Source organism: Oncorhynchus keta, unplaced genomic scaffold, assembly GCF_023373465.1.
Source record: "Oncorhynchus keta strain PuntledgeMale-10-30-2019 unplaced genomic scaffold, Oket_V2 Un_contig_1320_pilon_pilon, whole genome shotgun sequence".
Classification (NCBI taxonomy): Eukaryota; Metazoa; Chordata; class Actinopteri; order Salmoniformes; family Salmonidae; genus Oncorhynchus; species Oncorhynchus keta.
In genome coordinates, this window is record NW_026278150.1 from 80,001 (window position 1) to 85,000 (window position 5,000).

Sequence of the window (5,000 nt, forward strand, 5' to 3'; positions counted from 1 at the left end):
CCACTTTATGGCAGTGAGGTGTGGGGTCCACTTTATGGCAGCGAGGTGTGGGGTCCACTTTATGGCAGTGAGGTGTGAGGTCCACTTTATGGCAGCGAGGTGTGGGGTCCACTTTATGGCAGTGAGGTGTGGGGTCCACTTTATGGCAGTGAGGTGTGGGGTCCACTTTATGGCAGTGAGGTGTGGGGTCCACTTCATGGCAGTGAGGTGTGGGGTCCACTTTATGGCAGCGAGGTGTGGGGTCCACTTTATGGCAGCGAGGTGTGGGGTCCACTTTATGGCAGCGAGGTGTGGGGTCCACTTTATGGCAGTGAGGTGTGGGGTCCACTTTATGGCAGCGAGGTGTGGGGTCCACTTGCAAAACAAGATTTCACCAAATAGGAAAAACACCCCATTGAAACCCTGCATGCAGAGTTCTGTAAGATTCTCCTACATGTCCAGAGGAAAACTACAAACAATGTATGCAGGACACAATTAGGCCAATATCCACTAATAATAACAACTAAAAAAGAGCAATTATGTTTTGGAAACATCTAAGATACAGTGACACCCTCTCATATCATCACCAAGCCCTGCAATACCAAGAGCTGAGCAAAGAAAATAGTCCCCTCATCCAGATGGTCCTGAGTTCACTAACCTGTTCTACTAACACACTGAAGCCTCAGTCCCCTCATCCAGCTGGTCCTGGTGCTGAGTTCACTAACCTGTTCTACTAACACACTGAAGCCTCAGTCCCCTCATCCAGCTGGTCCTGGGGCTGAGTTCACTAACCTGTTCTACTAACACACTGAAGCCTCAGTCCCCTCATCCAGCTGGTCCTGGGGCTGAGTTCATTAACCTGTTCTACTAACACACTGAAGCCTCAGTCCCCTCATCCAGCTGGTCCTGGGGCTGAGTTCATTAACCTGTTCTACTAACACACTGAAGCCTCAGTCCCCTCATCCAGCTGGTCCTGGGGCTGAGTTCACTAACCTGTTCTACTAACACACTGAAGCCTCAGTCCCCTCATCCAGCTGGTCCTGGGGCTGAGTTCACTAACCTGTTCTACTAACACACTGAAGCCTCAGTCCCCTCATCCAGCTGGTCCTGGGGCTGAGTTCACTAACCTGTTCTACTAACACACTGAAGCCTCAGTCCCCTCATCCAGCTGGTCCTGGGGCTGAGTTCACTAACCTGTTCTACTAACACACTGAAGCCTCAGTCCCCTAATCCAGCTGGTCCTGGGGCTGAGTTCACAAACCTGTTCTACTAACACACTGAAGCCTCAGTCCCCTCATCTAGCTGGTCCTGAGTTCACTAACCTGTTCTACAAACACACTGAAGCCTCAGTCCCCTAATCCAGCTGGTCCTGGGGCTGAGTTCACAAACCTGTTCTACTAACACACTGAAGCCTCAGTCCCCTCATCCAGCTGGTCCTGGGGCTGAGTTCACAAACCTGTTCTACTAACACACTGAAGCCTCAGTCCCCTAATCCAGCTGGTCCTGGGGCTGAGTTCACTAACCTGTTCTACTAACACACTGAAGCCTCAGTCCCCTCATCTAGCTGGTCCTGGGGCTGAGTTCACTAACCTGTTCTACTAACACACTGAAGCCTCAGTCCCTCATCCAGCTGGTCCTGGGGCTGAGTTCACTAACCTGTTCTACTAACACACTGAAGCCTCAGTCCCCTCATCCAGCTGGTCCTGAGTTCACTAACCTGTTCTACTAACACACTGAAGCCTCATGACCAGAACATCCAGCTGGTCCTGGGGCTGAGTTCACTAACCTGTTCTACTAACACACTGAAGCCTCAGTCCCCTCATCCCGCTGGTCCTGAGTTCACTAACCTGTTCTACTAACACACTGAAGGCTCAGTCCCCTCATTCAGCTGGTCCTGAGTTCACTAACCTGTTCTACTAACACACTGAAGGCTCAGTCCCCTCGTCCAGCTGGTCCTGAGTTCACCAACCTGTTCTACTAACACACTGAAGCATCAGTCCCCTCATCCAGCTGGTCCTGGGGCTGAGTTCACTAACCTGTTCTACTAACACACTGAAGCCTCAGTCCCCTCATCCAGTTGGTCCTGGGGCTGAGTTCACAAACCTGTTCTACTAACACACTGAAGCCTCAGTCCCCTCATCCAGCTGGTCCTGGGGCTGAGTTCACTAACCTGTTCTACTAACACACTGAAGCCTCAGTCCCCTCATCCAGCTGGTCCTGGGGCTGAGTTCACAAACCTGTTCTACTAACACACTGAAGCCTCAGTCCCCTCATCCAGCTGGTCCTGAGTTCACTAACCTGTTCTACTAACACACTGAAGCCTCAGTCCCCTCATCCAGCTGGTCCTGAGTTCACAAACCTGTTCTACTAACACACTGAAGGCTCAGTCCCCTCGTCCAGCTGGTCCTGAGTTCACCAACCTGTTCTACTAACACACTGAAGCATCAGTCCCCTCATCCAGCTGGTCCTGAGTTCACTAACCTGTTCTACTAACACACTGAAGCCTCAGTCCCCTCATCCAGCTGGTCCTGAGTTCACTAACCTGTTCTACTAACACACTGAAGCCTCAGTCCCCTCATCCAGCTGGTCCTGAGTTCACTAACCTGTTCTACTAACACACTGAAGCCTCAGTCCTCTCATCCAGCTGGTCCTGGGGCTGAGTTCACTAACCTGTTCTACTAACACACTGAAGCCTCAGTCCCCTCATCCAGCTGGTCCTGGGGCTGAGTTCACTAACCTGTTCTACTAACACACTGAAGCCTCAGTCCCCTCATCCAGCTGGTCCTGGGGCTGAGTTCACAAACCTGTTCTACTAACACACTGAAGCCTCAGTCCCCTCATCCAGCTGGTCCTGGGGCTGAGTTCACAAACCTGTTCTACTAACACACTGAAGCCTCAGTCCCCTCATCTAGCTGGTCCTGAGTTCACTAACCTGTTCTACAAACACACTGAAGCCTCAGTCCCCTAATCCAGCTGGTCCTGGGGCTGAGTTCACAAACCTGTTCTACTAACACACTGAAGCCTCAGTCCCCTCATCCAGCTGGTCCTGGGGCTGAGTTCACTAACCTGTTCTACTAACACACTGAAGCCTCAGTCCCCTAATCCAGCTGGTCCTGGGGCTGAGTTCACTAACCTGTTCTACTAACACACTGAAGCCTCAGTCCCCTCATCTAGCTGGTCCTGAGTTCACTAACCTGTTCTACAAACACACTGAAGCCTCAGTCCCCTAATCCAGCTGGTCCTGGGGCTGAGTTCACAAACCTGTTCTACTAACACACTGAAGCCTCAGTCCCCTCATCCAGCTGGTCCTGGGGCTGAGTTCACAAACCTGTTCTACTAACACACTGAAGCCTCATGACCAGAACATCCAGCTGGTCCTGGGGCTGAGTTCACTAACCTGTTCTACTAACACACTGAAGCCTCAGTCCCCTCATCCAGCTGGTCCTGAGTTCACTAACCTGTTCTACTAACACACTGAAGCCTCAGTCCCCTCATTCAGCTGGTCCTGAGTTCACTAACCTGTTCTACTAACACACTGAAGCCTCAGTCCCCTCATCCAGCTGGTCCTGGGGCTGTTTTCACAAACCTGTTCTACTAACACACTGAAGCATCAGTCCCCTCATCCAGCTGGTCCTGGGGCTGAGTTCACTAACCTGTTCTACTAACACCCTGAAGCCTCAGTCCCCTCATCCAGCTGGTCCTGAGTTCACTAACCTGTTCTACTAACACACTGAAGCCTCAGTCCCCTCATCCAGCTGGTCCTGGGGCTGAGTTCACTAACCTGTTCTACTAACACACTGAAGCCTCAGTCCCCTCATCCAGCTGGTCCTGAGTTCACTAACCTGTTCTACTAACACACTGAAGCCCCAGTCCCCTCATCCAGCTGGTCCTGGGGCTGAGTTCACAAACCTGTTCTACTAACACACTGAAGCCTCAGTCCCCTCATCCAGCTGGTCCTGAGTTCACTAACCTGTTCTACTAACACACTGAAGCCTCAGTCCCCTCATCCAGCTGGTCCTGAGTTCACAAACCTGTTCTACTAACACACTGAAGGCTCAGTCCCCTCGTCCAGCTGGTCCTGAGATCACCAACCTGTTCTACTAACACACTGAAGCATCAGTCCCCTCATCCAGCTGGTCCTGAGTTCACTAACCTGTTCTACTAACACACAGAAGCCTCAGTCCCCTCATCCAGCTGGTCCTTAGTTCACTAACCTGTTCTACTAACACACTGAAGCCTCAGTCCCCTCATCCAGATGGTCCTGAGTTCACTAACCTGTTCAACTAACACACTGAAGCCTCAGTCCCCTCATCCAGCTGGTCCTGGGGCTGAGTTCACTAACCTGTCCTACTAACACACTGAAGCCTCAGTCCCCTCATCCAGCTGGTCCTGGGGCTGAGTTCACAAACCTGTTCTACTAACACACTGAAGCCTCAGTCCCCTCATCCAGCTGGTCCTGAGTTCACTAACCTGTTCTACTAACACACTGAAGCCTCAGTCCCCTCATCCAGCTGGTCCTGGGGCTGAGTTCACTAACCTGTTCTACTAACACACTGAAGCCTCAGTCCCTCATCCAGCTGGTCCTGGGGCTGAGTTCACTAACCTGTTCAACTAACACACTGAAGCCTCAGTCCCCTCATCCAGCTGGTCCTGGGGCTGAGTTCACTAACCTGTCCTACTAACACACTGAAGCCTCAGTCCCCTCATCCAGCTGGTCCTGGGGCTGAGTTCACAAACCTGTTCTACTAACACACTGAAGCCTCAGTCCCCTCATCCAACTGGTCCTGGGGCTGAGTTCACAAACCTGTTCTACTAACACACTGAAGCCTCATGACCAGAACATCCAGCTGGTCCTGGGGCTGAGTTCACTAACCTGTTCTACTAACACACAGAAGCCTCAGTCCCCTCATCCAGCTGGTCCTGGGGCTGTTTTCACAAACCTGTTCTACTAACACACTGAAGCCTCAGTCCCCTCATCCAACTGGTCCTGGGGCTGAGTTCACAAACCTGTTCTACTAACA

General features: G+C 51.8%; 1 long non-coding RNA gene across 23 annotated transcripts in view; it reads right to left on the minus strand.

Moving 5' to 3' along the window:
* Positions 1-608: 608 nt before the first annotated feature.
* Positions 609-5,000, minus strand: part of LOC127918116 (uncharacterized) — a 5,577-nt gene continuing 1,185 nt past the window's right edge. For 5 of the 23 annotated variants that reach the window (XR_008098898.1, XR_008098877.1, XR_008098892.1 and 2 more), the window contains 5 exons: positions 4,389-4,449; positions 3,889-4,010; positions 3,377-3,437; positions 2,400-3,045; positions 1,987-2,338 (listed from right to left, as the gene is read on the minus strand). This is a non-coding gene — a long non-coding RNA (uncharacterized LOC127918116). Of the gene's footprint in view, positions 772-1,635; positions 1,697-1,986; positions 2,339-2,399; positions 3,046-3,240; positions 3,308-3,376; positions 3,438-3,821; positions 4,011-4,071; positions 4,228-4,388; positions 4,450-5,000 lie in introns of those variants that run through there. The other 18 variants (XR_008098900.1, XR_008098894.1, XR_008098899.1 and 15 more) reach the window with 15 other exon arrangements.